At 42.5% G+C, this 12140-nt stretch overlaps 1 long non-coding RNA gene across 1 annotated transcript in view; it reads right to left on the bottom strand.

The window, feature by feature from the left end:
• Nucleotides 1-12140, bottom strand: part of LOC135219805 (uncharacterized) — a 1047642-nt gene that overhangs the window by 936894 nt on the left and 98608 nt on the right. The gene's annotated exons all lie outside the window — the stretch shown is intronic.

Below are 12140 nucleotides of genomic sequence, written 5' to 3'. Positions count from 1 at the left end.
CTGTAGCCCAGGGCTCTATTCCTTTGCTAACTGTTACGGACCAAGATCCACTCAGGTTCTTTATTACAATAAACAAAAAGGATTCAACACCAACAGTTGGAATTTGGGATACGAATATAGAAAGAAACTCAAACAGAACAAAAGTTTATTTACAAGCTTAATAATAAAGATAAATTCAGAATGGTTTCTCCTATTTACGTGACAAAAATAAATCTGACAATATGTAAAAAGGGGGAAACAGTGTAGTAATGAAATACTTGCTGGTCAGTTTTGCAGCTGTTGGAATCAGTGCTCGAAGCGAGGGCTTCACAAAACGGGACAGTAAAAACTTCAGACGGCTTCTTGACTTCATACTGCAGGAAGAAATGCCTTAGTCTTGAAATTTGAAGGGGGGGTTACTCCTCAAAACCACTTGTAGGACGTTTCTTCTCTGAAAGGGTTACTTGACATCGGGACCTCTCTCTTTCTCTCTCTCTCTCCGACTACGGGCTACGGATTTTACTTGTTTCTGATCTCACTGTCTCTCGCGCATCCTCTTCCTCTCTTCCCCTTTGTCTCTTCCTTCTTCTCTTATCTCTGATGATCTGATTCCTCTAATTCCTCAGGATCATATATATACTTTGATCTTAGGGCAGAGCTTAACCAGCGAATGTCACTGTCCCTCTAGAAGGCTCTCGGCAAAATGTTGCATCACAACACGCGGCGTTTCTAATGACAGCCGCGTGCCAGTTCCATAACACACCTGCATATTCTCGAACAATCATGAGAACAGACGCCTCAAACACGTGTGGGAATTCCTCCATGCTGCAGACCTACTCGAAGGAGATGCATGTTCCTTTCCTTTAATATGCTTCTTTGCTATAGAGCAATTACCATGACAGTAACCCATTTACCAGATATGGTAGGAGGTTGTAGGCATCATAACTTTAATGATTACTTCCTGTCGGGAGGGACTCCCAACCATCAGACCAGTAGTTAATTATGGAACCGCCTGGTTTGAAAGTTTCAGCGGCGTGTCCAGTCTTCACCTTAAGTTATTCCTATTGTAAAGGACCTCAGGTTTGTACAGTTAGGAAAAGTACAATTTACTTTCAAAAATTGTGATTTTTGCTCTGTCCACTGATGGGATATTTTTATTTCCCAGTTTTGACAGAATATTTATGCTGTTTGATTCTTACTTCTAAGCTCTTGCTAGATTGCCCGACATACAAGGAGGGGCAGTCCATACATGGAATTATATATATTATGTTGTTGCCTTCCCTGGGGCCATTTTTTTATTAACAGGGAAAGCAGCAACATAAAATATAAAATTCCATGTATGGACTGACCCTCCTTTTATGTCAGGCAATCTAACAAGAGATTAGAAGGGAACTTCTATCAAAGAACAGCACTGCTTTCCTACCTTCTCCTTTACAAGACTTTGCTCCTCTGTCCACTTCTCCAGACTTCAGATTCACACAAAGGGGTTCCTTTACTTCAGGGACCATGGCTTTTGGTGCTAATAATCTTCAACAGTTCTGAATACATGATGAATGATACAACCAGTAAAATAACTTGCAGTCAGCATTACAAGTCTTGGTCATTACAATACAACTATACAAAGTGTTGGCTTTTAATAAAGATACATTCTACAATTATAAAAGAGCTTTTACTTCAATGAGAAGTAGACATCTTAAGCATTACAGCTGAGGATGTCTATCATTCACACAGACAAGAGTTCCAGTTACTTTGGCAAGAGTGACATTACTTCACGAGGACATGGTTGACTTTCTTGAAAGCAAACACCAAGACACTCTCTTGAGAGTGAGACATAATCAAATCACCCAAAAGACTTCCACAGCACTTCTTCGGTTGACTGAGTACCTGCAACAGCTTCCAATCACTAACTTCACCTAATATGTCACTTCCCTTCATTAATGAAATCAGAACCACAACTTGCAGAAGCAGCATCAGGGACCTGTCAGGAGACTTCCAGTATTCCAACCCCTACCCCCTCCCAAAAACATCGGTTTTCCTCTGAGGTCCTCTGAATGGCAGGATAAAGGGGGGGTGGGGGCGAGTATCTCTAAATGGCCTATCAATTAAATGCATAAATGAAAGCCAGATCAATTTAAAACAAAAAGGGCATAGAAAGATCATAGGCCATTTTATAGTCCTGAAAGCAATGAGAGTTCATTGGAAGAATCTACCGGCCCCCGCCTGGAATAAGGCTTTTCTGGGTCGACCTGTGTTCGCCGGTGAAAAGGTCCTTCTTAGTACTTTTCTGATATAAATAATTTCCAAATATACCAGAGAAGTTAAAACCATTGGTATGCAAGAGGTTACTACCCTCGCGCGAGCACCTCAAGGGCGTCGTGTATAAAGAAAGGGCGTGTGAAAGCCACTAAACACAGGTCATCTTCCAATTAGATTACTCCTTCGTCAACATATGAACACGGGATGTGCCGATACAGCGGTCTCAACCACACCGCTCCGACTCACCCAGTCCCCGCCCGATGTGAGCGCCATCTTACATCCTTCTTTTGGACTCGTGAGCGTTGTAATTGTGCGAATCGTGTCTGTATTTTCCTACGATTTCTGGATTTATTTCATCATGGCTGAAGCTCTACCTTCACCTGACCAATGTTAAGTACCATAAATTCTGTTTGCTGGTAAAAAAACAGCTTATGAATCGGTATTTACACGTAATTTTGGGGTTTTATAGCATGGTACCGGCCATGCGCTTACAACCGATCGTAAACAAAGCATGTTGGTTTCGGTATGCCCCTACGTGTATTTTAAGATAGCTTTTAGCTTTCCTTTTTAATGCCACATTCGATAGTTCGTCTCACAGAGTGTTTACTGTGCAGATTATAATTCAGTTTAACTTCAGGAGTTGGTACGTATTTGCACAGTTTATAATATTGGACCTCACGAGTCCCGTTATTATTATAAAGTAGTCTTGTTTAAGCGAGGAAGAGGGCTCCTTGGACAGGTCAGAAGTAGTGCATATTTATTAGCATCTTACATGTCCAAACAGTATTTAAAACGTTGAGAAAATTCTTTACTGTTTTAGTCTATAAGGTGAAATACCGCGTCAGACCATCGGGCCGCGGTTACGGTTGGCCTTTTGTGATGTTTTACGCTAGGCCTCTCTTCCTCGCTTACTCATGTCTTTATTTATGAATATCAGTGTATGTAGTTTTATGGTTTATCATAAAGAACTGGTCGTTCATATACGAAGTGTATTAACTATTGTCTAGTACTGGAAGAGGCTGGAGACATCCCCTCTTTTCAGTTACCTGTAGTAGCCCGCTCGAACAATATTACTAAACAAGGTTGGATTATTTCCCCTTTTGCCCCTTAGTGTCTAAGTTAAGTACTATCTTAACAGTTCTAAGTACATAGGTTTCAGAGAATTGGGGAAAGATGTCCCCCTTCTGTGTGCAAAAGAGGCTGGATAATCCCCCTCTTTCGTGACCTGATTGTACTTTAAGCTTGGCTACGTATTAAGGTTATTAGGCTTAGTTTATCTAGATAAACTATTATATTTTATGTTTTCATTCAAGGTTTTTCCATACATGAGGTTAGTACCATTCTTGAACATAGTTAGCCTAGGCCTCTGTTCTTGGTCCAGACCGATAACATTGTATCATAGAGTACCACCAAGTGTTAATGACAATGATAAACGTAGTCTTGGGAACCACTTGCTATAGTGTTCCCCGACTTTACCGAAGAATTAACTTTAATAGGTAATTCTGTTTTTGGTGGTACTATACGCTATAAGTTATCGCGAATGGTCCATTAACATCGTGGTTAAGATCAACCACTATCGGCCGCCATTGGCGTTTCTTTCGGTATTCCGCCCAGCATGTTTCTATCATAAGCCCCCTTCCTTTCTCCCCCCGCCATGGCTTGGGGAAGATATGGAAAAGGTGGATGTGGTAGATAATTCAATAAGAATTACCTTACGGAACTCCGTTCGCCGGAGATCCACCGACGGAGACTCCGTCTTATTAAAGGTTACCATTAGAAATGTTAGTTGATTTTATCATGTGGTATGAGATGTTTTGGCACATCATCTCCGGCATTGACTAGGCCGATTGGGAACACCTTCCCCTGTTAGGCTTTCCGTTTTCTCGATATGGTACACATCCTCAGCTCCGGTAATATGGCTCCGGTGATGTACTTCACCGGAGATTAGCAAGATTAAATATTATTCTCTAAAAAGAAATATGGATTTACCTTGTTGATACGATAGTCAATTTCTCCGGAGATCACCGGACATCCGGGATATACGGAATAAAATTGTGATTATTTCGGTTTAACATACGTTACACTCTCCGTTTAATAGTATTAGCTACAACGAGACTTTATATGCATGCTAAGTTAAGAATACTGGCATGCTCTATTTCTAAGTTAGTTCATTAAGGAGAGTGAGTACTTATTTAAAATATTATATTACAGAAAGTCCGTTGCGCCTTCCAAGGATGCCTGGGAATTTCAGTGATCCTGGTGGGACATGACTGCTGTCGGTCCCATGCTCATTGCTCGATCTCTTTCATTGCTGAAGAAGGCCAGACCCCGTACATGATCTGGTTCCCGGAGTCTTGCGCATGGTGTTTTGAGTTGACCTCAATCTTGTTAAACGATGAGGTAAGATCAAGTAACAAATGGATATACAATTCTTGATTGCTTGATTAATATAGACATAATTATAGTTTAAGTGTTAGTCAATGCGACCCATTTATTCCTATCCCCTCTTACAGGCGGATGAGGAGAGTTTGAAGGCGGCCAAGGCAAGTCTTCGACAGTGGGTGTCTGGATTCGGCCGTAACGCTCCACAAGGTTGCCCTTATGTGTTGGATAACACTTTAGCTACCCGTCTGTTCCCCGGTTCTCCGTCGGCTGGAGTAAAGAGTGAAGTAGCTGCTCCGATTATAGAAGCCATTCGAGCGGCTATGGCTCCAAACCAGGACGACCAGCAACTGACGGGAGATGTGGCTGCTCTAGACATCCATCTAGAACCGATGGATGAGCAGGTAAGTGGCGTAGAGGTTCCGGCAGGATCCTTCATTTTCTCCTACCGCCCCCTCTTCTTCTTCCTCTTCTTTTCTAGGCTTCGATAAATCTGTTCCTTCACCTTGGGAAGGTTCTAGGTCAGTCCGACCCAAGGTGGAAGCCTTTGAAAGGCATCAAACCGCCTTCATCGAAGGCGTCTAAGTCAACTCCGTTGGCGAAATCAGCGTCGTCTCCGGCCCCCCCTAGGCCATCGACGTCGTATGATTCTTCGCCAGCTGCCAAGGCACCTCCTCCTTCTAAAGGACAGAGGGGTAAGTCCGCTAAACACAAGACGTCGGAGCTTGACTTACAATCTGACCTCCTCGTGGACAAACTTTTGTCAAGGTTTAGAGAGGTAGTGGATGAGAGGCTGGATGAGAGAATTCCTCCTACTCCGGCTCCCACTCCAGCCACGCAGTCGGTGACTGACATAGTGGCGGAGCAGCTAAAGCCGATCAGAGATCTGATCGCAGGTATACTCCAATCCGGAACTCAAGCTGCTCCATCGACAGTTCCGGATGCATCAAAATTACCGCCGTTCGATAAGAACAACCCTTGGCGGTTTGCACTCCACGCTCCATACTTGGATGGCACACTAACCCTTGAGGGTTCGGGTTGGGTGGGTAGGTCGACCATTGTCCAGATTTCGAGTTCTACCCAGAAGGACTTCAGTTTCCTTTCAATGGGTTTGTCAGACTGACGGAGAATGCGTTAGTCAGAATGGATAAAGTTCCTAAGGAAACCGTTATTTTCCCGAAGGAACAAGCCCAAGCTGTCTCGGCTCGCATTATGACTGATTGGGGTCGTACAAACACAAAATTAACCCCTCACAAAGGATCGTATACGATCTTTACTCCACAGGACATCGCTTCTCCGTTCATTGATAAGATCACAGAGCTTACAATTCAGGCTGAGAATGATGATCTGCCAATGCCGACTCTCAAAGAGACGGATTCTACCTCCCTCCTCATGCCAGCCACGAGAGAATTCTGGCAGGACGTTCCGTCGACTTTCACAGTCGGAAAACTAGACGCAGACTGTGCGTCTTCTTTGTTTTCAGAAAGACTCCCGAAACTACCGGATAACTTACTGAAGGCAGAGTTTGAGGCAAGATCAAGGTTGGCTAGGTCCATCAACGCAGTGACATCACTGGAGTTGGTGGCCTCCATATATAAAGAAGAGCAGCTTTTCAAGGTCCTTAGCTAAGAGCCTCTTACAAACTTATCAGCTGGACCTTCATGAATTCATTGCAGCCAGGAAAGCTGCAGGAAACATGTGTTAGCTGAGGCGACTATTAGGCACGAGCCTAATAGACTGATCAAGTCTTCCTTTCTGGGAAAGAATCTCTTCCTCGAAGAAGTAGACAAGGTGCTACAGGAGGCGGGGCCACCAAGACGAACCAAAACCTTCGAGTTCGTTGGGGTCTCTCTTCCAAACGGAAGTCGACCCACCTACAGCAAAGCACCAGAACCCAAAGAAGAAACAAAAATATTTTGACTACTTACAAGGGGTTGGGTCCGAAGTCAGCAACGCCACAAACAAATCCTCCAACCCAAGTGTCGAAACCTTCGACATCAAAAACCACTCAACCACAACAATTTATGATTGTACCAGCACCTCAGGGCGGACAGTCGCCAGCCACTGCAACATGGATGTCTTCTCCGGCATTTAACGGCGACCTACGAAGCCACCGAGCCTTTCGAGGATACCCTAGACAATCCGGTGGTAATAGAGCTAGAGGACAGTTCCGCCAACGTGGCGGACCTAGAACCAGAGGCGCAAGGGGTGGTAGAGGATACAAGCCGACCCATAATCAAATGAGAAGGACCGGGTAAGGAGGGACTGTACCGGTTCAGAGATCAATGGACCTTCAGCCCTTGGGCACACAGTATTGTTTCCAAGGGTCTGGGTTTGGAAGTGGAAGAAGGGGTCCCCACCTCCTCCGGTGAATTTCTTTCAGACACCTACACCAGATCTGAAAGAATACACCAAAGATCTCCTACAGAAAAAAGCTATAAAGAGAGTAAAAGCCTAAATTCCAGGGACGTCTGTTCACTGTTCCAAAGAAGAATTCGAACAAAAGAAGAGTAGTCCTGGACTTGTCCAAACTGAATTCTTACATTCTCTGCGACAAGTTCCGTATGCTGACTGTCTCACAGGTACGGACCTTACTTCCCCGTGGGGCCGTCACCACCTCTATAGATCTTACAGACGCTTATTATCATGTTCCGATGGCAAGAAAATTTCTCTCCCTACCTAGGCTTCCGCTTAGGCAGAAAATCCTATGCTTCAAGGTGATGCCGTTCGGGCCTCAACATTGCTCCCAGGATATTTACGAAACTAGGAGAGACGTATTGCAACAACTCAGGAACCAAGGAATAATGCTAGTAGCCTACCTAGACGATTGCTCATTTGGGCGAAAACAGTAGAGATTGCCACAAAGCAAACAAACAAAGTAATTCAGTTCTTGCAAAGTCTAGGATTTCAGTTGAACTTCGAAAAATCCCGGCTACAACCAGCAAATCACTTCGATTGGCTGGGTATTCATTGGGACTTGAAAGAGCACAAGCTATCTCTTCCACCCAAGAAAGCAAAGAGATAGCATTAGCAACGAAACAATTGATCAAGAACAAATGATAACAGACGAGCTTTAGAAAGAATTCTCGGCTTACTCCAATTTGCCTCAGTAACAGACGTCCTACTGAAAGCCAAACTCAAAGACATCAATCGAGTTTGGAAAAAGAGAGCAGATACATTTAAGAGACAAAGTATCTACAATTCCCTCCGTTTTTTATAAGAGACTACTCCCATGGACACAGTCCAAGAAACTGACCAAATCAGTTCCTTTACAAATCCCCCCTCCTCAAGTGACGATTCATACAGACGCGTCACTCAGGTGGTTGGGGGGGTTACTCCAACACCAAATGTTTCAGGGAATCTGGTCACTCATATGAAACAGTTTCACATAAATGTTGTTGGAAGCAATGGCAGTGTTTTCTAACCTTGAAACAATTGCATCACCACAAGACAAGTCATGTGAGGATAGTCTCAGACAATTCAGTGGTAGTCCACTGCATAAACGAGGAGGTTCCAAATCACCCAATCTGAATCATGTTCTAGTAGCAATATTTTCCTTGGCAGCAAAAAGAAACTGGTTCCTGTCAGCAACACATCTGGCAGGAGTAAAAAATGTTATAGCGGACGCTTTATCCAGAACCAAGCCTTTAGAATCGGAGTGGTCCCTAGACATGAATTCATTTCGGTGGATAACCAGACTAGTCCAGATCTCCAGGTAGACTTGTTTGCGACATGCACCAACCACAAACTTCCTTGCTACGTAGCCCCCAACCTGGACCCTCAGGCCTATGCCATGGACGCATTAACCTTAGATTGGAACCACTGGCAGAAGATTTATCTGTTCCCTCCAGTGAATCTTCTGATGAAGGTGTTACACAAACTACGTTTCTTCAAGGATCAGTGGCCCTAGTAACACCCAACTGGCCCAAAAGCAATTGGTTTTCCGCTCCTACTAGAGCTGAAGCTCCATCCCAGACGGATCCCACATCCAAAGTTGACAACCAAATAGTTCAAACTCAGACTGTGTCAGCTTCCTCAAGAGTAGTTCAAACCCTAACTTTGTGGACTTCATAAATTTGCTGCTCATAAAGATGCAAATATCGATCCGGAGAACGTCTTATTCATAGAATCTGACAAAAGGGATTCAACGCTTAGGCAATATGATTCGGCTGTTAAGAAGTTAGCGGAGTTTATAAAGAATTTAGATATTCTTCAAATGACCCCAAATTTGGCCATTTCATTTTTTAAAACCTTGTTTGATAAAGGCCTAGCCGCTAGTACTATTACTATTACTACGATTAAGTCGGCTCTGAAAAAGATTTTTCAAGTTGGATTTAATATTAATTTAGCAGATTCTTATTTTTCATCCATTCCCAAAGCTGGTGCTCGACTTAGACCTACAATTCGTCCTCAAAAGGTCACGTGGTTTTTAAACGATGTTTTAAAACTAGCCTCGGATATCAACAACGAATCTTGCTCTTACATTTTCTCTACTGAGAAAAACTTTGTTTCTTACAGCCATGGCCTCAGGTGCCAGAATATCAGAATTAGCAGCTCTCTCACGTAATCCTGAGAACTTAGATTTCCTCCCATCAGGAGAAGTACTGCTCTCTCCGGATAGGAGTTTCCATAGCTAAAAATGAAGATCCTCAAAATAGATGGTCTCCTTGGAAAATTATTCCTCTACCTCAGGATACATCCCTATGTCCTGTGGTAACTCTTAAGCCTTTTTAGCTAGATCCTCCTCATGTTCTCTGGTCATTTATTTGCCAGAGAGAAAGGGTACTATCTCAATTCAAGGTATTAGACAGCAAATACTCTACTTCATAAAGCAAGCTAATCCAGAATCTTTTCCACATGCTTCATGATATCGGGCTATAGCTACCTCATTAATTATTTTCAAAATATGAATTTTGATGACCTTAAGAAGTATACGGTTGGAAATCTCCTCGGGTCTTTAAAACGCCACTATCTAAGAAATATTCAAGCCTTAAAATTTTCCACTATAGCGGCGGGGAGTTTAATTTAATCTCTTCTGACTAACTTTCCTTACTTCAAATTTCGTCCCATTCCTTATACTGTCACCTTTCTACCTGCCACTCTCGCCACGATGCCTCTCACCTCGGTCGATCAGATTCAGCCACCCCAAGTATCATGCTTCTCCTTAGAATATCGTTCATTCTTAGATTCGGCTTAATACATACCTGTATATATTGGATTGTTAAATGTATATGACTCTTTTACATTTTTGTTTTATGTATACATAGTATTAAGTTATAATATAAGTTTATATTCTTAAGTTTAGAAATTAAGATTGATGTATGCATATTTAGGGATTAAGCTATAATATAAGTTATATTCTTTAACTTTAGACATTAAGTTTATATTCTACTATTAATTACTTAATGAAGATGGATCTATTAATGATGTTTTCGTTATCCACCTTTTTATTAATTTCAATTCATGAGCTTGGAAGGCATTCTCTGGTATTTTTTCAACCGGCGAACACAGGTCGACCCAGAAAAGGGATTTTTGACGGAGGAATCTATTTCTGGGGAGAGACCTGTGTTCGCCCGGTGAAACCCTACCCTGTTTCCCATCCCATTCCTTTCCAAGCCATTACTGAATCTATGACAGAAGGATGTAAGATGGCGCTCGCATCGGGCGGGGACTGGGTGATCGGAGCGGTGTGTGTTAGACCGCTGTATCGGCACATCCCGTGTTCATATGTTGACGAAGGAGTAATCTAATTGGAAGATGACCTGTGTTTAGTGGCTTTCACACGCCCTTTCTTTATACACGACGCCTTGAGTGCTCGCGCGAGGGTAGTAACCTCTGCATACCAATGGTTTAACTTTCTCTGGTATATTTGGAAATTATTTATATCAGAAAAGTACTAAGAAGGACCTTTTCACCGGGCGACACAGGTCTCTCCCCAGAAATAGATTTTTCCTCCGTCAAAATCCCTTAAATATAGAGTAACAACAAAGCCATAAAATAAGAGAGTAAAGGAGCCGAATGGAATCCTACCAATGAGAGGAGGAGGAGGAAGACCACATGCTGGTGGTATGGGCATCTGTCCCCCTCTTCATTATTTTCTCCTTTCCCTTTCAACTGACGTCCATTAAACCTTCTACCCTCAACTCCTGACATATTTGGAAGAAGTCTCTCTTTACCTCAGCCTCGAAGCAGAACGACGGGAAAAAGGAAGGAAGACATTGTGCCATTAATTATACGTCTTGCAAGTTGCTTCGTTTATCGTCAGCTCACGGTGTGAAACCATTTTTTTTCTCTTGCTTCAGAAAATGAGCCAAAGGTATTGCTAAATAATAATGCCTATAATAATAAATATTCGTTGTGTCAATATAGACTAGTCTTGTGTCAGGAACTAGCCTATAATAGGCCTAGTTTTACAGTACTTAGCAGTTGAACTTTAAAGGTAGCTATAGGGTTTAATTCTCTTACATTTTGTCGGGAATTTCTACGACTTTTATTCTATGATTCGTGCCCGGATGTTCTGGGCCGATGACAAGGCCTTGAGGAGGCGCGCACTCTAAAACTCTTAGGGTGAGATACAATAAAATCTGGTCAACAAAACAGTTTTATTACGAAAAATAAACATTTAAATACATTAACAGTACACTGAAACTAAAGTTCCTAGCAGAATTCCACAGTACACGCAGTTTCGTACTGCTCTCACCAATTTTATTCCAATAACCTGAAAAATCTCATGACTTTTTTATGTGGTAGCACACAGGGTCTTTGATGTCACGTGCTGGTAAAATACTAAGTCCATAACTGGACGAAAAATCTGCACAATACGAGACCCATAGACTCAATATCACAAACAAATATCATCCTTGCACTGGCAGCTTTCATTTGCTGCATAAATCGAGTCCCTAATCGCAGGGATGGCACATATATACGTTGATATAGTTAACTTACTGTTACGACGGAATTCGACCTAACATGGCGATGGCTGGGAGTCGGAGAATTGAGAGACACACAAATGTTTACGGTACTTACACGGATCAGGGTCTGGGCAGGAATGAAGCGTCGCTTCGCCCTTCTTCAAAAGAAACTTACGCTTTCCCGCGTGAACTACAGAATCCTTGTAATTCAGGCGGGAATCATCGTTTATTTCGACATTACGGATACCACTAAATCTATATTACTCCTGAATGTGAAATATGACATTTACGTTATCATTTAAGATCAAGGAATTGACTTAAAGTTCTGGCTGAAGGCCGTAATCTGCAAATTCTTGAATGGCTATGGAGTCCTTGTCTCCAAATTTCTACATAGATAATTTATATCGTACTAGTGATTAGCAAATTATATTTATTAATGAAAATTCATAATGTCCTTTTTACTATAAGACGCGCTCCTTCCCCGCCATGCATTTAGGAATTGCGTCTTAAACTGTTGTGTATTGGACAGCTTTCTGTTCAATGAATCATCCGCGAGATCCCTCGGTCTTGCCCCAATTTAACGCAACACTTTGTGAAGTTAAATGGCGGGGA

Source organism: Macrobrachium nipponense, chromosome 1 (assembly GCF_015104395.2).
Source record: "Macrobrachium nipponense isolate FS-2020 chromosome 1, ASM1510439v2, whole genome shotgun sequence".
NCBI classification, from domain to species: Eukaryota; Metazoa; Arthropoda; class Malacostraca; order Decapoda; family Palaemonidae; genus Macrobrachium; species Macrobrachium nipponense.
The sequence above is the reverse complement of the archived record's forward strand: the minus strand, read 5'-3'. Positions and strand labels throughout refer to the sequence as shown.